The sequence below is a fragment of the Tyto alba genome, unplaced genomic scaffold (assembly GCF_018691265.1).
Source record: "Tyto alba isolate M040663 unplaced genomic scaffold, T.alba_DEE_v4.0 Super-Scaffold_1000006, whole genome shotgun sequence".
Classification (NCBI taxonomy): Eukaryota; Metazoa; Chordata; class Aves; order Strigiformes; family Tytonidae; genus Tyto; species Tyto alba.
The window spans coordinates 33535930-33560131 of record NW_024881272.1 but is presented as its reverse complement, the minus strand read 5'-3'; the positions used below and the strand labels follow the sequence as shown (position 1 = coordinate 33560131).

General features: G+C 43.2%; 1 protein-coding gene across 3 annotated transcripts in view; it reads left to right on the top strand.

Moving 5' to 3' along the window:
* Positions 1-7591: 7591 nt before the first annotated feature.
* Positions 7592-24202, top strand: part of JAK1 (Janus kinase 1) — a 62336-nt gene continuing 45725 nt past the window's right edge. For all 3 annotated transcript variants that reach the window (XM_042783863.1, XM_042783871.1, XM_042783859.1), the window contains exon 1: positions 7592-7813. The gene's annotated coding sequence lies outside the window, so the exon portion shown is untranslated. The remainder of the gene's footprint in view (positions 7814-24202) is intronic.

Genomic DNA, 24202 nt, shown 5'->3' with positions numbered 1-24202 from the left:
GGCAGATGATGAAGTCAAGATTGTGTAACTTGGTATGTAATGTGCTCTTCATAATGTTTCACAGGAGCAGGAGAGGAGCGTGTATCTACATGTGGACTAATATACTCTTACACAAGATCATGCGTTTATGTTGGGCTAAAGTTACAAGTCTTTTGGGACTAAACACTGCCGAAGGAAAGGCCGTTCTTGACTGCAAAGGGCTGTGGCTCAGACCTGTGCTTCAGATCACAGGTGAAATTCTGATCTGAATCTCAAGTTCCCCGTTGACTTCAAGAGGACAAGAGCTGCACTTACTCTCTTTGGGGTTATTTTGTTACACAGGGATGTGTATCTGACAGTGGAAAAAGCCTCATTCAACCATAGCAGAAAATGGGAAAAAGGGTGTGAGGCCGCTCAGGAGAGAAACCGCTCTTGGTTTGGGTGGGTCCTGCAGCCTCCAGCGCAGCTCAGGACATGTCAGTCCACACTGCTGCACACACACTGCTCTCCTTAAATTAAGGAGATTAAATTAAGGTCTTGTTGAGATTTGGTGCTTTGCTGCTGCTGGGCAGTACTGCCAATGGAGCACAGCAGTAACAACGCGGCAGCTTGCAGTGCAGGAGGGGTGGAGAGGGCAGGTGGTTATCAGCGCTCCCACTGCCGTGGTTTGCTGCCTCTTCCCTACGGTGAATGTGAGAGCTTGCTATCGACTGTCCTCCATTTTAATTAACTCCAGAAGCAAAAGTACACTGAATAATTCAAGAGAGACATGTGTTTAAACATTTGCACAAGCTTCAGATTCCTCCTGCCTAAAAATAAGTCTGTGAGAGAGCAAATGATTCCTGTTCGAGGTGTTGGCAGATGGACAACAGAGCCGTGGACCCCATCCCAACACCGTCGTGTTCCTCCACTCAAGATGACACCATCTGTGGGTCTCACCCTTGCTGCTGGGACCAACCTGGGCATGATGGTGGTGGAAAGCTCAAGGAAATGAGTCAAGGGCAGCACCAGCACAGGCAGTTTGGGCTAGGTGGTAGCAAAGAGCCCTGGAGAAAGGGCTGGTAGAGGAGTGGGTGAGGTCAGTCGCAGGTCCTGAACATCAGCGGTTTTAGTTGTTACTCTGAAGTTACAGGGGTAGCTGTTTTCCATAACTGGGAGTCTCAACTCATGCATTTTTTTTTAAATAGAGCATGACTTTAATGAAAACACACAAGGAAAAATGTGAACGCAGGGATGCCCTTTAGGGTCAGTGTTCTGGAGTGCTGGGGCAGAAGCAACTCTTCCAGAGGGAAATGGATGAGGAGGAGTCAGCACCTTTCCTGTGGAAGCACATTGATAAAGGCTGTGCTGGTTCCGATGGGCACAGGTCAGCAGAGACAACGTGAGAGGCTCCATGCCGATGTTTCTGATGTGTGCCTGGGATTACCTGCTGATTTGGTGCATTTCATATGCAAGCAATTTCTTTAAACATGTTGGCTTCATGTTCCCAGGGTGATAAAGTCATGTTTGTTTTAGAAAAATTTCCACCCCATGCAGAACAACAACATCTCAAGACAACATGTGCTGCTGCCTCTCCAGCATCCAAAGCCTTGCTGCATTCTGGTTTGAAATGCAGTGCTCCAGGGGACTCTGGAAATTAAAATTTCCAGATGCTTACTACTAATGAAGTCTAATTAATTTTTGGTGTAAACGTGACATGTTGCTGCAGTTGCATTTGCAACCCCATTAAAGGAAAACTCATTTTAATCACAATACACAGTGGGTGTTTTAGCTGAAAATTACTTATTTTAGTTCCTTCTTAGTCTTTCACTTTCTCACCCCTTTAACTCAGCTAAGTTAGAAGAAACACACCACAGCCTTGTAAAACAAGTACATGAAATAGAGTGTGCTTCACTTAACAGGAAATGAAGAACAACAGAGTTACATAAAATGGGAGAAAAATCCTACACTGCTTTTCACTTCCATAGGTTTCATGGAATTAAATGGTAACATCAGCTATTTTCACCAGATTTTGTGTTGCAACTTGAATGCTCTCAGTGCATTTGAAACTCATAGCTAACAACATCCACATGCACTGTAACAATTATCCTCTTATGGTAGTCCACAACCCAGGGTGACAGAGACCCACCTGAACTTCACCTTCCTCTGTCCCTATGATCCCTGACATCTTTCATTTTTCTCTTCCTATACCCTTTCACAACAGCCACATGCTGAATCCACGATGCACATGGTTAAGCAGCACGGCAGGATGAAGGCATAGACTGGAGCCCTAAGCTCCTAATAGTGATATTGCTCATCCTTCATGGGCCTGGGAAAAAGTCCACATTTCTTCAGATTTGGAATTTTTTTGCCATCCCTCTTATATTTCTGAACTCTCTGTGCCATTACGAGCAATGCCCTTCCGGGAAACATGACCTTCATTCTCTATCTCTGTACAACAGAGGGAGGGGGAATATGGCAAATGCCACATGAAAATGCTGCTTTATAACATAGACCAAGGAAATGTAGTTTCCAAAAGTACACATGAGAAAAACAGCAGCAACAGAATGTGCTTTGGAAGTTGTCCAAGCAGGGCTGTATATCCCGGCTGCTAGCAATTCATGAAAGATTTTAGAAATGCTGCATGCTCCAGGTTACGTGTGTTCTCCTGAAAGAGATGGGGGCACCTGGTCTTGGATGCAGGCCACTGACCCGGGAAATGCCCCCAGACGTGTAAACAAGCTCTGTGATCTGTGCACCATGAGGCACATAAATCAGTGTTGTGGATCATCATGGAAAGGCAAACGCTTTGGTGACAAGCGTGGCATTTCCGATCCTAAAACATTTAATTATTGCTCTGGTTGAGGTCACTGCTTTGTCCCCACCAGCAGACCCACCTCCGGTTCCTGTTAGTGCTAGACTTGCCCTTATAAAAGCCAACTGTTGTACAAACAGCTTTTTCTGGGAGATATATATATATATATATATGTATGTATGTGGAACTAGTATATAAGCAAGCGTGTCTAGCTCTAGTGGTATGGCTGGCAGGCAGCTGGGTGACAAGTGGGTACCTGTCAACTGTGCCAGCACCAAACCCATCCTTCTGGAGACAGCCGTGCTGGGAAAGAGGATGAGCTGAAGAAAATGCATTTGAGGTTTTGGGCAGCATTGATTTGTCTTTGTATTTTATTGGTCTGCTTGAAGCACAATAAAAAGGTGCTCATCGAATGAGTCTGGCTTCAGCAGAGAAGTAGGATTTGGAGCTGGTCACCATGACCACCACCATGGCCACCGCACCACCACCCTGCTCCATTATACCTCAGAGCAGCGATAGCTGAGACAAGAAGCCAAATTTAGGCTGCACTGGTTGCAGTGCGTTCACTGTCTGGCCACGGACACTGATCTAACTCCATGCTTTGCAGTTGCTCTATTGCTCTTTACACAAACTCAGTTTCTGCTTCACAACAAGTGAACATAAGGTGTATTTTTCAGCAGAGGAATCTGGAAAATTGCGCAAATAATGCTGTTGGTTCGGTTTGTTAAGAGGACAGTGAAGAACCAGAAAGCTGGCAACAGGAAAGAACAGATGATGAAGGCAAGCAGCAACATGAACACACCTGGTGCAGGACTGAGACACGGCGGCAGCATCTCCACGCTCCCAAGCTTGGAGCAAAGTGAGTGAACTCCAGGCCCCTGGCCAGGGAAGTCGGGAAATGGAGCTACGTGTTACACCTCCTACGTGCCGCTCTGCCAGCTCGCTTCGGCCCTGCTCAGGAAATCCCCCCACAGCTTGGCTTCCAGCAGCAGCTGCCACGGCACCCTCAGTACAAGGGCTGTTTTGGATGCACAAAAGTTAATCGTTCTTTTGCAAAGTAAATTTGGACTACCAACATGAAGTACCTCTCCTTGCCCAAACTGACATTATTAGAAACCCATTGAGTTTAAAAAAACAAGGGTTAAGCACCATATTTAGAAGTAGTTAATTATGAAGAAGCAATTCACACATTCCTGATGTCTGAAACTAAATTCTCTCACTTGCTTTTCCAAGCAGAGACAAGCACTCTGAAAAGTGTCACAAACATGGTTTCACGCATGTTACGTGAGCACAGGAAGTTTAAGATAAATTCAGCAACAGATCAGATGAAAGAACTCGTGCGCTTGCATATCTATTTATACAGCTCCTGTGGCAAGACCCACCCCATCACTGCCGTATCCGGGGGCCTCACAGTCTCTAAGATATTGCCTGGGGATGGTGTACGGTGCTATCCACCTCGCCGATGGGGAGGCATGGCAGGGAGGAGGGTGCAGGGCATATTCACCCGTGACACCCCGCTGAGGGGCACCTAACGGGTGGTTTGGAGCACCTCAGGTTGTTGCTGTGTGACCCCCTTCACCTGACCCAACTCTGCTCATCCTGGCCCGGCAGCCCGGCTGCTCCCCGCGCTGGGGCCGCAGGGTGAACCAAACCCAGAGCGGGAAAAATAACTCCAAGGGAAAAGATCAGTTTTGTTGATCTTGAGGAAAGAATGCTCAACTTACTCTCCTTTGCAACTCCCACTTTTTTTTTCCTGGAGATAAAAATGGAAGAATGTTTTTATTTGGGAGAAAAAAAAAAAATTCTGATTTGAGCAGCACTGGACATAGCCTGGTACTCTGCAGAAGCATACAAGAGCGCAGAGTATTATTCTCAGAATATTTCCGAATACTAGTACAGTTTACAGAATTGCTAACACTGAAAGTCAGCAGCCCATTTTACACATTACACAGCGCCTTGGACTTCATTACCTCCTCCTGATTTTCGCCAGTACGTATGAGGAGAACCAGGCTCCAGAAGTATTGCCAGAAACAAATCAATAACAAACTGAAACCACTTAGTGTTAAATCACAGTCATGTAAAGGTCCAGCCAATCCCAAGATGGTGGCATCGATGATTTAAAGCACTTTGCTGTATGTGGGGCCCATCACTGTACCTTGAAATGCCATGAAAAAAAAACTTTTTAAGCATTCATACTGTTTAGTGTGAAAACATTGCTGTTTCAGAGGCAAAGTTGAAGTTTGGCTTCTGGAAGCTTGAAAACCAAACTGCAGAGCAGGTAAGTAAGGGGTAATTTGTGCATCCATTCCTACCCCTTCTCTAAAGAAGGCTACAAGAGAGAATTTGTTTTAATTTAGTTTGATTTTTAATTCACAAATACCAAGACAATTCAAGTCTAGTCATTTGTATTTTACCTTTTTTTTTTTTTTTTTTTTTTTTTTTTGGAGGATATTATATTAGTGCATCCTGGAAGTTGTAAAATAAAGAAGTACATCAGATACAAAGTAATCCCTCTGACCTGTGACTGCATCCCAGTCAGTACTTACTGGGGAAAGGAAAACTTACTTGCATCAAAGGCCTCTTCTGCAGCTCTTTGCAAGCCTGTTCTCTTTATAAACAAGAAAACATATTCAGCTACAAATACATGCAATTAATTCCTTAGAGAAAACTACTTGAAAGGTTTTAATACAAAATTACATCTTTTCCATAGGATGGTATGTTGTGGTAAAAGCAGACCATTTTGGGTATAGGTTGGAAATCCTCCCCTGTTATTAACATAGTTCTTGGAGTAATTTTTAGAAGCACATTGATTTCATTTCAATTATGTGTCACAGAACAACCAGTAGAAATCAGCAGACACCAGTGTCCCGAAACGAAGGAGAAAAAGCAAAAATCTCACACTGCAGACAAAACTAGGAGACTGAATACACAATATCTGTGAGACTGTGTGCCGTATGATTTCAGCCCCATTTTTTAAAGGTGAAGTGTGTGAGCACGGGAGAATTTAATTCTCACTAAGGTTGTGGCCTTTGGGAGCCTGGGTCATTCCTGAATGTGGTCGTGGGCTCAGGGCACTGATTTAGATGGAGGTAGAGGTAAAGCTGCTCTCCTCGGAGCTGCTGCAGCCACGAGCAGCCCCAGACTAAGCCACTTATGCAATCTTTCTGTCACAGCCGCCTCCTCGGCTTTGCTTTGATTTGCAGCTCTGAGCTTCAGGATTTAAGGACATTTGCAGAATCAGTTGCTGTGCTGGGAAATGTACCCTGCCTGTAAAGCATAAATAGTAAAGATCTGGTATGTTATCTGTCATGAAAACCCAACAAGAAAAGCTAATTTCATCATTACAAAGGCAAAGCCAAGGAAAGAGCTAGCAAGAATGGAAGCTAATCCATAGAAGATCACGCGGGACAGGGAACAAGAAAAGGTCGGGCCTGGGAGCTGTGTCACATCCATGCGTATCTGCAGGGTTTGGCCTCTCTGCTTCCAACCTCAGGCTCTTTTCAAACCTGCGTTGAGATTACCAGAGTGATGGAAATGGAGTGAGACTCCAGTGCTTTCCTGTGCACCCACAGCGCGTAGTTAATCCAGACCCATCGACACCATGTGCCTTAGGAAAAAGGTTAACAGGGTATGAAAGCATCCAGATTACCCTCTGCTGGTTCCCTGACAGCTGTGGGAGCAGGTGAGGAAGGGCTGGCTTGATTATCTATCTTGAGTTGGTAAACTACAGCCACCTGGACATGCACACATGTGCATTCACCTGCAATCAGCCCTCGCCTCCCAGCTCCTGTGTGGGAGGTGAAAATCTTTGAGTTGATTTCTTGGAGAAAAGGTTGAAAACTCAGGATTGCTGAGGCACAAGGCAGATGAGCTAGGATGGATTAACCGTATTAGTGTATATATACACTGTAACAGCAAAGGCACTTGCACACATGTGCTGGCATGTATGAGAAGACCTTGACAAAAAAATGTTCTCCGTGTGATCTGATTAGTTGGAATTACGTGAAACTGCCATTCCCTTGAAAGGGGCATGTCTATCAGGGTGGGTTTTTTGTTGTTGGTTTGTTTTTTTTTTTTTTTTTGTGATCAATTTGGCTATTAAGACAAGTCCCCCAAAAGGCAGCAGCCCATTTGCTCTTCTTTCAGAGGAAAATGCCAAATATGTGTGTATGTGTGAGAAGCGGGGGGAATTGTTTTATTGAACTGAATCATTTTCTTACTGATACTACTTCCACTTGTGCCGTTTCCTGTGACTTCGGGAAGGGTTTGAAACCGCAGTGCACACACCGATTTCTGTGCAGACAGAAGTGTGCACGTCTCCTCGTTTTGGTGTAACCACCAAGTTGTTTATGCTGCCCCATTCACCTCTGCTGTGAGGCTGGAATTAGGGCGGTAGGTTTTTTTTTTTAAAGATGATCCAAATACACCAGTGGCTCAGCCCGCACCATGACAGACATCTGGGGTGGTGAAGACAACCCTGCCACTTCAACACGGTCCGAGCGATGCCAGGAGAGGTGTTGGCTGGCAGGTGTTTTTAAACACTGTTAAACCCCCGGGTGCTGACTCAGGCGCTGGGCTGGCCTTCCACCACACCCGGCTGAAGTTTTTACCTCACGTTTCCACAGCCAAGAGGCGAATCCGTTTTAATACCCCTTGCTTTCTCCCTGAGGGGGCTTCGGGCGTGCTGCTGCGGCTCCTGAGGGCCAGCAGACCTCCTCAGAGGCCGGCGCTGAGCCTAGCGCCGCTCTCCCCGCCTCAGCCCGGGCGGCGGGAGGAGGCCGCCGCGAGGCACCACCCCCGGGCGGGCCCGGCGCATGCTCCGCAGCCGGGCGCTGCCGCCGATACCGGGACCGCCGCCCTGCCGCTACCCGAGCGCCCGGGGGTTTCGCTCTCCCACAGCACCGGGCCGGGGTCGAAGCCGAAGCCGCGCCGCCCGTCCCCAGCCCCGCGGGGCCGCGGCTGAGCGGTAACGGCTGCCGACCCCCCCCTTACCCCCCCCCCTCGCCTCACGGCCGCCCGGCGAGGCGCGACGGTGAAGCGGTGAGTGGGGCCGGAGGGAGCTCCTGCGCTCCCCGGGCCGGGCCCTGGGTGGAGGGGAGCCGGGGAGGGTGGTGCGGGCGGCGGGCGCTTCCCCTCAGGAAGGCTCCTGAGATGGCCGACGGCGCGGGGGCGGCGCGGGGCTTCCCCCGGGGCGGCCGCGCCGTCCCCTTCCCGGGCTGAGGGCTCGGGGGTGCGGTGCCGCCGGGCTCCCCTCGGCGGAGAGGGGCCGGCCCAGGGACGGGGACGAGCCCCTGCGGGCAGCGCCGGGCTGGGAAGGGGATTTCGGAGCCGTGTTTGCGACGAGCGGCGACTCCTGGGAGGCCGGGGTTTGGTGAGAGGAGGAACCGGAATGAAATAACTCCGGTTCTGCCCGCTGGTGGAAACGGGTGAAATTTAAAAATACTCAGGTGCTCGTGAGTGAGCTCGGACCCCCGCCCTGAGCTTGCGGGAGTCCTTGGTCTTCTTTGAAAGTGGAGCTGCTTAGCGATACTGCTGCCTTGCACTTCTGTGCAAATGAAGGGCTTGGAAAAATTGATTGGGTCCAGCTGTCAGTCTGGCATCCGTTCCTGTGGAAGGGATAGAGGCGGTTTTTGGACACCTTTCAGCCCCTCTCTGTAGGTGCCCCTTCCTGTAAGGGTGGTGACAGCCATGGTGCAGGCTGGCTGGATACCCGTCACCCGAAAGGATGAGCAGGTAACCCCGCAGTTGGCAAGTTGTGCCTACTTTCCACCTTCTCCACACCCCTAAAAACATACTTCTGCTGTATGTGTGTGTGGGAAAAAAATTGCTATGTTGTTTGGATAATCCTATTGAGTTGGGATTTTCAAAATACGTACAGGAAGCTCATATATGAGGAGAACCAGGACATAAAAGTCTGAAGCATGTCAACCCCGCTGCTAACCACGTAGATTGATGGCAGAAGGACGACATGGCGGTCACTCAGTGTGACAGGAGAGATTGGACCAGGCTCTGTTTAAACAGGCATCAAGTCTGTGCTCAGGAGGAGGATGGGGTGGTGCTGGGCAAGTGTGTGGCTATCGAGGCGGCTGCTCTGATGGATTAGGGATTGGGGGGTGTATTTTGAGGCATAGAGATATGGAGGGCAGATAAGTGCAGTGCAAGAAAGTTTTGGTGGTGTTTCTTTTATTTTTGGGGGGCGGGAGGGGGCTGTGAGATGGAAATAATTCAAAGTTGTGTCTGCGTTTAACTTGACTCCAATTAGCCCAGTTTAACTCTTGCTTGTAGAAGGTTCTCTGCAATTTTATTCTTGAGCAGAATGTATGTGCATTGGTACCATCTTATTCGTGGCTGCTGAAGCTCAGTATTAAGTTCAGTTTTGACCATATATGGGGAGTGGTAGGCATTTCCTCCTGGCACTTGTTTTTAAAACACACAGGAAGTTGCACCTTGGTCTGGGTTCGTGCTAGGTGACACCGAGACAGGTGCTTTGAAATATAGAGCCGGTTAAGGACATGCTGCTTGCATCTGAGCAAACAATAGATCGCATCAGGTTCTTGCTGTTGTTTGTGGTGTTAAAAGTTAGTGCTTGCAGGCAGATTTTGCAAGCGTTTTTATCAATACGTTTTTAGTGATTCAGTTCTCCATAAATGTCTTACTTGTCTGAGTATATGTAAGCTGTTTGCCCCAAAGCCCGTTGGAACAGAGAATACACTAGTCTCCTACAGAGCGAAACTGCAAACATTTGACCTTTATGAAAGGTTAGGTGAAAAACTTGTAAAAAGTCAGGGCAGGTGGGTTTAAATTCGTACAAGAATAGAAACACAGAACTAGGTAAGTTTGTGAACTCCTGGAAGTCTGTGCACTGCAAAAATCTTCCAGAATTAATTTCAAAGTGGCTTTTTTTGAGAGGCAGATTCTTTAAATCTTGAGCTGTTCAAGAATATGCTGTTTCTGTATGTCCAAATTGAATTGTCTGTTCAATGAGTTTGTTTAAAAAACAAATGAGAAGCAAGATCTGGAGAGAATATCTAATACAAAAGCTTTGGGAAGCAAATCTGTATCAATTGCAAAGCAAAAAGCTGAAGTGTACCTGAACTGTCACGGGATGGACTCAGTGGGTAAAATCAACATACCTTTTAAAGTCATTTCTTCTTGGTCAGAGTCTGCAATTTAAACTTACTTCAGTGCTTTTACCTTACCTCTTGGGAGGAGGATGAAAATAGGCCTGGGTTCTTGGTTGGAAGAATAAGTGCTACTAATTCAGTAAGTTTAAATGGATACTTCTGTAGTGGTTCACAGTCTTGCAAATAAAAGACTGAATTCACAGAAACCAGCTTCCCTTTTTTGTGTAGAGGGGAAAAATCTTTCCATTTCGTAGGCAGCATCCTGACAGTGATGCCAGCTGTTGTGGGCAGGAAGATTTCACCTCTTGCCTACCACGTACCTCCCCATCCTCCCTCGATTGGGAGGTTAAACACCTTTTTCACCTGCAGAACTGGCCTCAGGTTTCCTGGCACCTTGCTGCTGCCTGACTTGGTATGAGGAAGAGAGGTTCAAAATACAGCAGAAACCCAAACGGAGAACCCTTTAATCTGTATGCTGTGTTGGGCACAAGAGCTGCTCTGTGTTTATGTAAAGGAAGGTGTTTGAATTGTTTTGAGAGGTTAAAGCTTTTACACATAAAAACAAAGCCTGAAGACTGGTTTGTATTTAGATGTGAAAGGGATTGTTATGAGAGCCTGGGAACCAGAAAGCGCACTGAGAAGCCAGGTTACAGAGAGAAGACTGAGTTGGGTCTTGGTTCCTGACTCGTCTCATGTCCAACAACAGTTAAAAATGACAAAATGTTTTTTTCTGGTTGATAAACTGGGAATATTCAAGTTGTTCTTTTGTAGCCTGTCCAACAATTTGCAGTTTCTTAAAGGTTGGGCATTATTCCTGTAAACACACTTAGAGTTGCTCTAGATCTCTAAAGCACTTAAAATGCAATTAGACTTCAGGTATTGGTAATGACAAACACTTGCTGAATTGATAGAAAATGGCTTTTACAGTTCAAGCACATGATTCAGTCAGTTAATACACAGAGCCTGCTTTTTGCAAAGAAATCTTTCACATGGACTAATACTGCTTGGTTTTGCTAGCAGGGCGAGACAAATCTGCTTGAACCTCATCAAGAAGGAAAGTGGAGTCTCCAAAGGACATCATTTTGGGTGTTTGGCATCTAAACTGTTACTTCCATCTATTGCTAAAGTTTCTGTACAGTACATGAAGTGACAGATTAGTGGGGAGTACTTCACTCATTCAGTGTCTTTAGTAGTGCAAACTCAATGTCTTTAGTACCCCATCCAGTATTTGTTTTCCCTCTTCACCTGATCCTTCCAAAAAACAATGAACCAATGCTAAAAAGTACTAGGATACGAGAAAAAGTTGATGGTGGTTTTCTTGGGCGAATTGGTTGCAATTTCTCATGACTGAAATTAGAGGGGGAAAGTGAGGAAGTGTGATTTAGTGGTTTTAATGTCCTGGCCTGTTGAAAACAGGTGGATTTTTAAGGAACAGGTACCGACATTTTTCTTAATGCTGAAGGGCTTATACAACTACAAACAGTTTTGCTGGCTAGGGTAATTCTGTTTTTTTTTTTTTTTTTTTCCTGATTATATAAATGCAACATAAGTTGCATAACTGACAGAAAAACAGCTACAGGAAACTGGAAGGGCAGCTTCTACTTGGAAAAGTATAGTCTGTACCACTTACTGCATATTAATACCTTTTACCATCCTCTGACTGTATGAGTTGTTCAGTAACAGCGACATGAATATGGTTCTCTGCATGTTATGTGATTATGATTACACTTTAAAACAGCTGGCCTATAAAATAGTTCTGTTAGACTTTTTTTTTTTTTTTTTTCCCCCCCCTGCAGGATGTGAAAGATAGGAAATAAAGGAAAAAAACTGGAAGTCGATGGAGAAGTGGGGGACGTATACGTCATCCCAAACTATGGAGCAAGGCAGTGGTGCAAGCTTGGGAAAAATCAGATTGGAGTTTTTGTTTGAGGAGGAATCTACCTGCAGAGTTAAGATTCTGTGTAAGTGCAGTTATAGCTACCAAAGGATAGGGAAATTATTTGTATTGGAGCTAGTGGCTTGGTGTTGCTATTGACTCTGCTTTGTCAGCGGTTCTGATAGTAAACAGACCATCTTCCAGAAATACCGTGTCACTGCTCTGCTGTAGCTATGGAGCTGCCAAAGTAGAAATAAGGGCTTGCTAGTAAAGAACGAGTTTTTGCAAGGCAACTGGCTTCAGGAAACTCATCCATCATAAATGCACATAGCTGGTAGCTTTGCTCTATGGAGTATTTTGGAATTCTACTCCTTTGAAGCTGGTTTGCCACGTAAAGAAGGGTCTGCTAATAAATTCAGTATTTAATGATATCTGCTCTGACTTTTGAAGCATGTAGGGTTTACCATGAGGCAAGACTTTGGTTGCGTGTGTGTACTGGAGGAGGGGACAGGAAGGTTCACAAAGTTAAGGAGTCAGTCTGCAGATGGATAAGCATATAGTGCAGCGTGTGATGGGTTTAGAAGTCTTGGGGTATTTAAATTTTGGCTAAACCACCTGTTTATTTCTTCAACACATTTCTCCCTGACTCTTTCCTGGAAATGCTGCATTCCCTCCCCAGTTCCCAAACACTGAATTTTTGAACTCAGAAATCTAAGTGATAGCTGCTATTCATACTTCCAGGAGAAAACTCCTAAAGGACAGTTTGCACATTCCTCAGACTGTGGGATGCGATCTCCCTTGTTTGCAGAGTGGGTCTGAGGGGGGCCCTGGCTTGTTGAAGCATCAATATTTGACTGTAGTACAAGTTTTTAGCAATTTTGGACACCGAGTGCTGTTTTTCATGTCAGTTCCAGCTGTTCAAAGACTGAGCAGAGTCTGGTTTGTCCTTCAGGTGGCCCAGTTGGAATATAGCAGGATATTGAAATAATTTTATCAGCAGTACTCCTAATAATTACCCTTCAATCTGATGCATATTCTGTCAAAATAACTTTGCTTGCTAGTATTCCACTTCAGACCTCAACTTCCAGACAGTGAAATTAAGTAGTTTAAGATTGAGGTAATATTGACTCATGCTATTTTGAACAGGAAAAAAATTCTTGTTCCACGTAGGAGGTTGTACCTAGATCTGCTGGGAGAGCCGCTGTGCCTAGGGCTCTGCTGGAGACAGCAGTTGTGGAAAAAATCCTTACACCTTTCATGTCAGGAGGAAGGACAGATGTAAGCTTTCTACTTTCTTAGATAAGAAAAATAAAGCAGATCGTGCTAGATCTGTGACTTGAACAGGGGAGTGAACACTTGCAAGAAATTTATTTGTATGCAGACTCAGTTTTTCAGGAAATTAATTTGGCAGAACTAACTTTTATAATCACTTTGAGACACTAGCAGCACAAAGAGATACATTAAACAAACCTTAAAAGGCTTGGCACTTGTACAGTCTAAATAACTTCCTGTTCCTTACCATCCATAAATACCTGTCTCTGCACTCCTGGATTTTACCAGAGTATAATAACAAATTCAGAGCAGGGTTTTTTTTTTTCTTTTTTTTTTGTTGATAAAGCTTTTGTTTAAAGCAAATATTTGTTTGTAGGCCATTAGATGTTTAAGGAGAAAAAAAAAAACAACCAACCAACCAAACAACAACAACAAAAAAAAACCCCAAAACAAAACCCCATTCTATAAAGGGTACCATCTAGCTTATGCGTTGCATTAGGCTCAGTCTTCTATATTTAAATCTGCTATTTTGCATGGTTTTGTTTTTTTTTTTTAACCCCTAGGATGTCAAGCTCTTGCATTTTAACAAGCTGGTGGCCTGCTGCATGGAAGGAAAGTGTGGCCAGCCTCAGATCTGAGGTTTTTGATCAAGAACAACTATAAGCTGGCATTTGCAGTTCACTTTATATGGTTTTCTTATACACTCAGTGTCTTTCGTGTTTACTGAAGATGCACAAGAAATAACCTTTCACTTCCTGAACACTTCTGTATTTTACTTTTTCTCAAAGCATGGCAAAATAGACACTAATAATTTTGAAATTGCCAGAGCCCATCTGTTTGGGGAGTTGAAAAGTTCAAAAGGAACCAGACAGTTAAATGGTGAGCCTGACCTGTATGTATCAGCCTCTCTTGTCACCCTTTACAGCTCTGTCACCTGTGCTGGAGCACTCTGTTCTACAGGAGTTATCCTTTCCTCTGAAAACAAAAGATTACAAATTCATTGTTTGCTTTTTTGCCTTTTCCTGCTATTGATTTGTGTTATATTTGTATTAAACTGTATTTTTTTTTTCCCTATTTGAATCTCCTACCCCTTCTTCTTAAGACTTCAACTGAAGGAAGCGAAAGGTGCATTTCACTTCATTATTGGAGTAACAGCTGCAATTCCAAAAGTTGGCACTTGCTGCCTTCCACTGTTTCTAATGGTGAAGTCTGTTTGAGTGGTCTGCAGTCTGTAATGGACTCTATGTTCTTCTGAAATGGTTTTATAACGTCGTGACTTAGTTCTGACTGTTTTTCTATTAGAAACATCAGTGCCTGGCTTAGGCAGAGAATAGCTTAAATGTATTTTATTTGACTGTGCTGTATTGACTTTTAGAAAGTCTTTTTAATAACTCTGTCCCCTAAAGACAAGCAATAATAAAGAGTTCATCCAGATTCTAGAAAGTGCTAGTATAGTTAGAGAAAAGGAGCCTGTCTGATCCTTGTTTTTTTTATGTAGGAAAATAACTGTTCACTGCCAAGAAAATGTCTACTTCTGTTCATGCTGCTGTATCATTGCCCTCATGAAGGCAACATAAAGGTTATGTTTATTGATGGTATAGAACGAGCCCCTGTGGCCCAATGAACATGTTGTACGTAGATGCAAGTTGCTAGCGTGAGCGTTGCCAACTCACCTGGAAGCCTTTGTCTTGCCACCAGCACCACCTGGAAAAAATCAGCTTGTGGTGTTTTATACCAGCACTTATTTCAGTAATAATTCATGGCCAAGAATACCTTTCTAAGTGTGGAATTGATTAATACAGGAGAGCATGGGTGTGATTTCACTGTCAAAGCCACAGGTGGTAAGTGAAAGGACGTGCAGGGATAGCTGACTTAGAGCTTCATTTTTACAGAAGAACAGCGATCTTCTGCCAAGGTAAAAAAAAATTCTGTGGGTTTTACAGTTCTTTCAGCTTCCTGTACATGTGACTTACAACATGGTCAAGTTACATCTATATAAGCAAGATACATCCTCAAACAGAGGGCTTACTTTGCCTTTAAAAAGGCCCCTTTTAAATCCTGAATGCTCAGTATATGCCAGCAGAGCCTTACACAACTTAAACCAAAGATGCTCAACTTGTTAGCTTGGCTGTGTACGGATTAGCTGTCCACCCTTTGTATTGACTGACATACCCCTTGGGGTTGACTGAAAGTTTACCTTGCAACAAATGTGTGTGGTATCTTCAGGTTTAATCACACTGTGTGCTTACGAGTTTGCTGTTGAATTAAGTGAAGAACGAGCCCACATTTTTCATAGCTTACGAGGTGTGTGTGGAGGGAGGAGGTAAGCCATGCTGCTGGGGTAGCATCAAGGCCGTGGTTTCACGTTGCAGATCAGAGCAGCACTATTTTAAGGCACTCCTGTTGTGGCATGTCACCCCTTCAGTTGAGCAACTAGCGTGCTCGGATGGATGCCTGTTGCAGCGCAGAAGATTTTTCATCAGCTCCCACCCCTGCTTTCCGCAGGGATGTGCGAACTTGGACGCTGTTGTGAAAATCCTGCCTAAGAAACACCAATAGGCATTTAAGTGGAAGCAGTTTAACTTCTTCATATAGCCCAGAGTGCACAGAATAGTTTTCCCTACACTTGACTTGCACCACAGCATATACCTATTGACGTGCTTTGTGCGTCATTTAGCACGCAGAGAAGCATTTATATAGAACCACCCTGCTGATCTGTATAGTCGTAGAATTAATTTTGTGACAAGGGCAGGACCTGCCAACCTATAAATCTATGGTAGGACTCTGTCTCTTTAAGGAGAGAAATCTGGATTGCGCACTGCCTTTACCTCTGCGATGCTGGCACAGCCTTACTGAGTGCCTTGAGATTATTTCATGCTTTCGCTGAGGAACAAATTCCTTAGGACTTTTTCAATCCATTATATCTTTGTTACTTAACTGCTTGATGAAGTGTAAAGTTAATGGAAACTGCAATGCTGATTTGCGTATGTATATGCTTCTAACTCCCATTTGTCTTTAGAGTTCCACGCAAGTTTGGTTTCACACAGACAAATCAGTGCATATCAGTGAAGCTGAGCAATTACATGAAGAACTTGATTTGTCCCAAGCTTTGTGGTGAGTTCAGCCTTTAAAATACAGCTGAGGTACAAATCGCTGTCTCTTCCTGATAATTTTGCTGAAGCTGGCAAAGGCTTTTGTTAGAACTGCAACTTTTTTGCATGGGTCTGGCTGGAAATAAGTTTTACCACACATTGCTTTAAAAACGTGAGATGAAATGTAATCATCACTAGTTCTGCATTCAGGGCCAAGACAACTTGCACATGTCCATGCGGCCGCTTGAGATGTGCCATCCCGGAGGTGTTTACTGCTCCCTTTCTGTTGGAAGGTACTGCCACCCTCCCTGCAGCTGAACTGTGTACACTTCCCTTTTTTTGGCAGCAAAGACTGGTAACCACCAGTAAAATAGTAACATCTTCACTAGGCTCTGCTGCCTGTCTGCAAAGCATGTACATCTGCTCACTGATTAAGTAATTTTAGAAGTGTTTTAGGGTATGTCCTAATGACTGAGTTATGCTTTAAAAGAAAATACTCTCTCTTAGATAGGGTTTAGAACTTTTTAAAAGCAGTCGAGATCAGCAGCTTTCCCAGACCATTTCAAGGTATTTGTTTTTCAAAACCTGTTGTTACTCAGTTTCAGACATGGGGAAAATCGAGAGTAGTTTAATTAGCCAGCAAGACTGACATAATGATCCTAATCTTGTAAACAAATACACATGGTTCTACAAAGCTATTCTACAGGATTTAGTGGGACACTCACGGTGTGTGTGCTTGTAGAGAGGGCACAGCCTACAAACACTAACATAATTTACTGAGCCCCAACCAAAGGCTTAAGAAGAAGCTTAATATGTTATATCCCTGTGTTCATAAAGATTAATTTTTCAGGACTTACTTTAGAATTAAACTTATCTTAAGGGTAGGTAATATGGCATAGGTCTTTGGAGCAGCAAGCAGACTACTCCTTGAACAGTCCATTACAAAATGTGCTAAAATGGGGTAATTCCCTTCTTCCCATCTGTCTCGGTGTCATCCATAATTAGGGATGAGCTATAAAATGTCTTTTAAAGGGGTAGGAGGAGAAGGTACCTTATTGGGAATTTGCCTTGAGAAGTCAAATAAAGTGGAGAAGCCTAATGTGGTGGGTGTTCTTTGGTGGTGTAAGTAGTGTGCAATAAATTGATGACTTTAGAAATGCTGTTGTAGAGTTCTGTTGTGATTTTGCATAGAGTCCCGCATCAAATTTTCTTAGTTTACAGCTGAAGTATGTCTTCCTGGTTTGATTTGCATTTGATCCTGTTTATTTCCAGAAGCTGTGACTTTAAAAAATTAACTGCTGTATTTTTTCATGTGTGAGCATGAGTAATGTAAGGGGGAAAAGAGGGGCTCAGTCCAATTAATTTTGCAATAATTCTGTGTTCTTTTTCATATTATGTTTTTATAGCTGTGGCCTTGTTCGAAGTCAAAGGCACTGGATTTAGGAAAAGAAAAATTGTAATTTGATGCTGATTTGTTTTTAATAAGGCAAAATGTAATGCTTAAGAAAACAAGACTTTGAATATCTATGCCAGACAGCTCTTTCATGATTAAGAGGCTGGAGCACCTTTCATGTAACACTTTAATACCATGCGGGTGGTCAAAGGCTGCCCAGGGGTGTTGCAGAGTCTCTGTCTGCAAAGAAAGGAACACCCCGCCTGGGGACATCCCAGGCAGCCCCTGCCTGAGCAGGGCGCAGAGCCGGTGATCTCCAGAGGTCCCTTCCCACCTCGGCCATTCTGTGGCATTGGAAGTTGTGGTTTAAGAAAATTTACAGCTCGGTATGTCCATTTTTAATTTAATTCTGTAGTTGGATTTATTGCCAGATTAAATTTGTGTGTTTCAGTCCTCTAAAAAGAAAATAAATTACAATAATGAGTAAGGAATGGCTTGTTATTGGAATATCCGGTATGCTTATTCTGTTTCCCTTGCTGCATCTGTTTGTTCTCTTGTTACAGTAAACAGAAAAGAATCTACAAGATGTAAAAAAGGGTGGTTTTGGCTTCTGTAATTCTCAGTTAAGCTTTCATCATTCCTAGCTAAAATGGCAGGGTGGCTCTCTCAGAGTTTTTGTCAAAAGTATTTTTCAGCAGTCTAGGTTAAGTATGTGATGACAGCTAGAAGAAAACAAAGTTTAAAGCAGCCTAAATGAAGTCCTTTGCCCTGATTTCAGTGTCTTCTGGTCACAATCCATTAGTTCTCAGAATTTCTTGAGACAAAAAAAAAGTGGTATGGTATTTCTGATGTGTTTAACACTTAGCAAATCACGTCTTCTATTATCATCAAAGAAAAAAAATACAGAGCAATTTTTCTGAATCTCTCTTGACTAAGTGTATTTTTGCTTTCTTACTATGATTGATAAGGAAATAATGGCCTGCAGATTTCTCTCTCTTTGCAGATGTTAGGAGTTAAATTCTACTGAAGGTGATTTTGTGGAAAAGGCTTGTGGGCTTTTTTCTTAAATTCAGGTGAATTTGCTCATGAGAGTGTTTTCTGCATGTCTTGTTCCACTAGAGTTTCAGATTTTCAAAGGAGATTAAGAGATTAATTGTACACTGAACACTGGGGGAGGCGGTGGGGGGGAAGGCTATGGGTTCTTGTTTGAAGACAGTGGATACTGAGAGTCAGCTTTCTGGTGGCTTGGTAAGAAAGCAGAAAAATGAGAAATTTGAGATTCTCATAGCTGTAGGTGTCGTGTACTTTTTTAAAAAAATAAAATTGTGCATGAGCGCCTTTGACAAGCATTACTGAGAACCTCTTTTACTGCTCCAGAGCCTGTGGTTTGAGATGAGCAGAGCAGAGTGGAGTGCAACAGGCATGGTGTAAGCATCCTTGTTCCATGTGGGTGAAGATCCTGCCAGAGCAGAAACTATTAAATATATCTCCACAGATGATTTCCCATCCTTAGTGCTGGCATAAGACATGCTTTGGAGAGGAAAGGAAAAATGGTGGGGAGTGCTGAAATCTCCTCTTCTCCCCCACTTTATGCCTCAGAAGCCTGCGAGGATGGAGTACTGCTGTAGGATTATTGGCTGGGTTTGAGTGTGGTTGGTGTAATCCTTGAAACACTCGAGAAATGTTGCCAGGAGCCTCCAGCACAGCATTTGGGGAGATACAACGGTGATGTTCACTGGGTGGGTGGTTGTGTACTGTTGTGTTAGTCATTGTGATGCACAGGCATGGAAGTAGCAAGTTCTGGACTGATGGCTTGTTGAATGTCTGTAGCCTGACAGCACACTGGGGGGTTTTGAGTTTATTTTCCCTTAAGAATGAGGGAAATTTTTTTTTTTCTATTTACATAGAGAGACTGTGTCTGGAATGGTATAGAGAAGTGCAGTAGATCGGTTTTAACTGCAAATAACCTTGCATATTAAAGATAACCACTGCATATGCACAGAAGTTGCATAGATAAAAAGAAAAGCTGGCTTTGTAATTTCTGGTTAAGTACAATTCATGTGCGTTTAGCCATTTGAGAAAGTGAACCAATTTTACTTTGTGACATAGAAGTAAATACTAAGGCAGAAATGCAGCTTGGTTATGGTCAGATTCCTAGGTCGTAAGACACAGGAAAAGACCTTGCTTAGTTGTTTGAAAAGTGGGGTATTTCCTCTCTGTGAAGTTTGTATGATAATTCTCAGATTGCTTATGGATGGGTGATACATCTAAATTACTACAGGAATTACAGATAATATTTTTTCTGGGGGAAAAAAAAAGTGTGTAGAGATCACTTGTAACTAATTTCTGTGAGTTTTCTCTGAAGACTCTGGTTAACCTTTCAATACAGAGAATTGTTTAATGTAACTAATATTTGTTTCATGTTTACTAAAAATACTCTTTCAGTGCGTTAGGTTACAAATCAATAGTTTTTTTTGACTGGTCTTTAAATTCTGAAACTAGTCAAGCATTATGATTCTTTGAATGTGTTGATGCATTTTAAGTTTGAGCTAGTTTTTCATGGGATAACAGCCTTCTGGCAATTACAGTGACTTAGGGCAGTGGTTTGGAGTGAAACTTCTAGTCTCCCTAAAATCCACGAGGCTTTTCTAAATGATGAGAAATGACTGATGTGGTGTCACTAGTTTTTGTAAGGGCTGAACAGTTTAAGGCTGGAAATATTTGTATGTTAAGATAAACCAACAACATAATGGAATGTGAAGGAGGCGTTATTGTTAAGATTCCTGCACGCTAACTTGCAATTAAATTTCTAAGTTGCTTTTAAGGACAGAAAAAAGGAAGTACTTTTATGGTTAAGAGTATTTAGAGCTAAAGCTTAAGTAGCCATTTTGGGCGGCTGAGCTAACAGGCTGTGTACTCGGCAGTTGATGTACACACAGTACACCTTTTGCTTTTATTTTTTGTTACTGTCTACAGAAGTGCATGTGCTTTAACAGGCGAATTTGGTCGCGAGAGCTTTTGTTTTCTAAGTATTATTTGTAGGAAATATTGCCCGCTATAGTTAAATATTTATTGCCCAGAATAGCTGCACTGTAGTATTTGCAAATTGTCTGGCTGCAGACCTGGAGCGAAGCGTGAAATACCCAGTTGCTTTTTAAAATTTCATTTTCTCTGCAGTTCTTAGTTTTGAAATCCAGGCTTTGGAATTGTAATTGTAAAACATCCAATTTCATCACAGTGTATAAAAACAGGGGAGAGGTGTGATTTAAAGCTCCTCAGGCTTGCCTCTCTCATTTTTTTTTTTTTTTTTTTCCTCTTTCCTAATTTCCTGGTGGTGGGGTTTCACGGGAGGACGTTTCTGGTAGCCCTTCCTTTTCAGCTGTATTCATTCTTGTGTGTTTTCACATTTGTAGATGTATGAAAAGGAGTACGTGGGGTGTGAAGCTAGCTCTCTCTGGTTAGTTGAAGTTAGAACTGACTCTTTGTGGCAAATAATTGATTTTAAGTTTACCCTTCCCCCCCACCTAAATTCAGCAGATTTTGTCGCATGGTCTCTTAGATGCAAAATATATTGTTAGTTCTGGTATCAAGTTCAAAAGGGGAAATACGAAACCCCAATTCTAGAGCACAGTTCCTGTTTTTCTGACTTGACAGTTTGAGCTTGGACTCTATTACTGCTAGTTTTTGTTAGTTTTGGAAGCCGACAAATGCTGTTTGCTAGTTAAGCAAATGGGTCATTCTGGGCATAATGTTTATCTATCCTCTCTTTCTTCTGAGTTACGCTGAAAACGTCCCCCAAACTAGTCATGTTACGCTTTTCCTGGCAAAAAAGAGTAGAAAGTGGTAATTTTTAAGGCTAGCACATCATCACAGAGAGAAAAAGTTAACTGAATAATTAATGCATAAGGTAACTAATAGAGTACTGCAAATATAGCACTCAACAGCTTGGGACTTCCATAAAATATGAAGAATTTTTCCTAAAGGTTTCAGAGTAGTGATTCTCTTCCTGCATTTTCTTTTCCCTTGATGTCCAAAAAAGCTGCTCAACCCCCAAAGAAACATACTGTTGTTACTTTGTAAAAGAGAAGTCAAGATGTAATAAAAACTTGACATAACTTCTGAGGGGTATATCTGCTGATGAACTAACTGTATGATGTTGCTTTGCTACCACTGGCCTGCCTCTCTTCTTCCCTTTGTCATTTTCTTTACGATGTCTTTTAAGGCATGAGCGTCAAAATTGAGTTATTTGGATCAGGCAGTATTACTGCAAATCTGGCGGAGACTTCAGTGTGTATGATTTTTAAGCACATAAATAGTTCTGGAGGGACTAGTTATGTCTATAAAGTATGCAGGATCAGATATTGCCACTTGTAGTGTATGTGTAGTATTACACAGATGGTAATTGATATCTGATTAGCTTGATTAGTCTTGATAAAATTGTACATCTATTATGAGGGTTTTGTAATGGCTTTTCCGTTCTCCTCTGTTTTGATCGTAAATGTACAGTTGAAGTATAAAAGTTACAAACTTAACTATGTGGAAATTCCCTACATGTGACCACTAGTTCCTGTAAACTCCAGTAAATAAGACTAAGGTTTGCTTTAGAAGGGTTTTTCTCTGATTTTTTTGGGGGGTGGTTTGAACAAAGAACAGCAGAGATACTGCATTCAGAAATCCTGTCTACACAACTTGTGGATTTCTGGGAGGATGATCTTGTTAGCTGGAGACTCAGTAACTCAGTGTGGCTGCAGCTAGGATGGAGAGAGGGTAAGAAAGTATTTTCTGAAGCAAGATGCTTGGTAATTGCCTGTCAAGCTTTTTGAGAGTAATTTAAGCATGACAGTGTCTCCATTTCTAATCCTTTTTAATGTTGGCTTTCAGTCATTGTGTAACGTAATCCTGTGAATCATTTACTTGGAAATGATCATTGAAGGTTGAAAGAATGTGTAGAAAATTCTGATGAAACTCTACTGGTGGGTATTGGCACACATGTCCCCTCCATCCTGTAGGTCTGGAGATGGACAGTGGTGGTGTCCAGTATGTAACGTAAGAGATGTTACAGCCAGCACTGGAAAGTAGATACGGCAGGAGGTACTTGGGGTGAGTCATACACATTTGAGTCAGTGCTAAAAGTGATTGAACAAAAGTGTCCCTGCTTAGCTATTTTTAATATTTGCTTACTCACATTTACTGTACCAAGTTCTTTACAGGAAAGGTAGTTAAAATCTGTATTAAGGTCTTAAAGCAACTTTTCATGGCAACAGCTTATTTTATTGATTTGGAGTGATGTCTTCAGTCCTGCCTTTTCCAAGATGTTTAGGTCTTAGTATAATTCTTATTCTGCTTGATGCTTCCAGAAGTACTGTAGTCCATTATTCACAGCATTGTATCAAGACCTACACAGATAAATTGGCGTCGAAGCTGGACCTTACAACCAGATTAGCAGAGGCACAGCTGAAACAGTGAGGAAGGGTGGTGATGAGTAGCTTGGTAGTACCTGGAGGTGCTTTTCTACCTCACCAGGTGGAAGTCTGTTTCATAAGGGACATGACTTACTATATTAAAAAAATATTCCTGGGTTTTAGCCACAATGGAATACACAAGTTATGGCTCTTCCGTTGGAAAATCCTGCTTGCAATTTACGTAATCCTTAGGGTGCTGCTCTTCCCAGGACAGCAGCACGTTCTGCTCGTGGAGCTCTGAGGACCTATGAGGTGCTGTCCTGACTCCCTTCTTTACTCATACGGATATTCTGTGTACAGATGTTGACAGCTGTATTTGCAGGAGGAAGAAGTTTAGGAGGTTGCTTGGGGTGCATGTGTGTGTCATGGAGTTCAGCAGTGGCTTCCTGTTTACTACTGCTGAGTGAGTATTTGGGCTGGGGCCAGAGAAGGTGCAAGCGTGTGGCCTGTGGATTTGTAGTTACACAGGTCTGCCCTTGCCTCTCCCCCACCCTCCCCAGCGCTTCACAAGGTGTGGCAGAAATGGGTTGGTTGGGGTGTTTGCTGGGGAGCAGGGGTGGAATCAATATGATGGCTGGCAGCCACTGTCTTTTTTTGCTACTGAAAAAAATTTCCTGATGCACAGCCAAGTTCCTCGAGCTTCATGTTGGTACTGGAGCTGGGGAAGGAGGTTGAGGTCGCAGTTCTTCAGACCACAGACTCTTTGGTTGGGTGTGGATAGTTCTTCAGACCAGAAGCTCTTTGGTTGGGTGTGGATAAATGGGGCCTGCCTGAGCTGTTGAAGCCAAGATAACTTTTGTTATCAGCCTCTTGGGAAGAAAGGCTGACCTGTGACATGTACAGCTGATATTTTAGGGCTCATCAGTGGGGGGGAGCAAAACAAGTCTCAATGAGTTGCTGGTGTTGAGCCACAGCAGTAGTGTAACGGTCGTGTATCCAAAGCTGCTCTTGTGAGAGAGGCATCAGAAGAGAGACAGGGAGAACTGCAGCTAAGCAATGTCTGCTGCTATGTGCTTTTAGAGAACTGAAATAAAATTATACCTGGACTGAAAAGTGAATTGGCCATAAACTTTTATGAAACTGCGCTTGGCCAAAACTGGAAATTTGAGAAACAGTGAGCTACTGTAAATTTTCATGATATAAAGACACTACTGGGAAGGCAGGGAGACTCCTGAAAATATGGAAGTTTATATTCCTCTCATTTTGACTT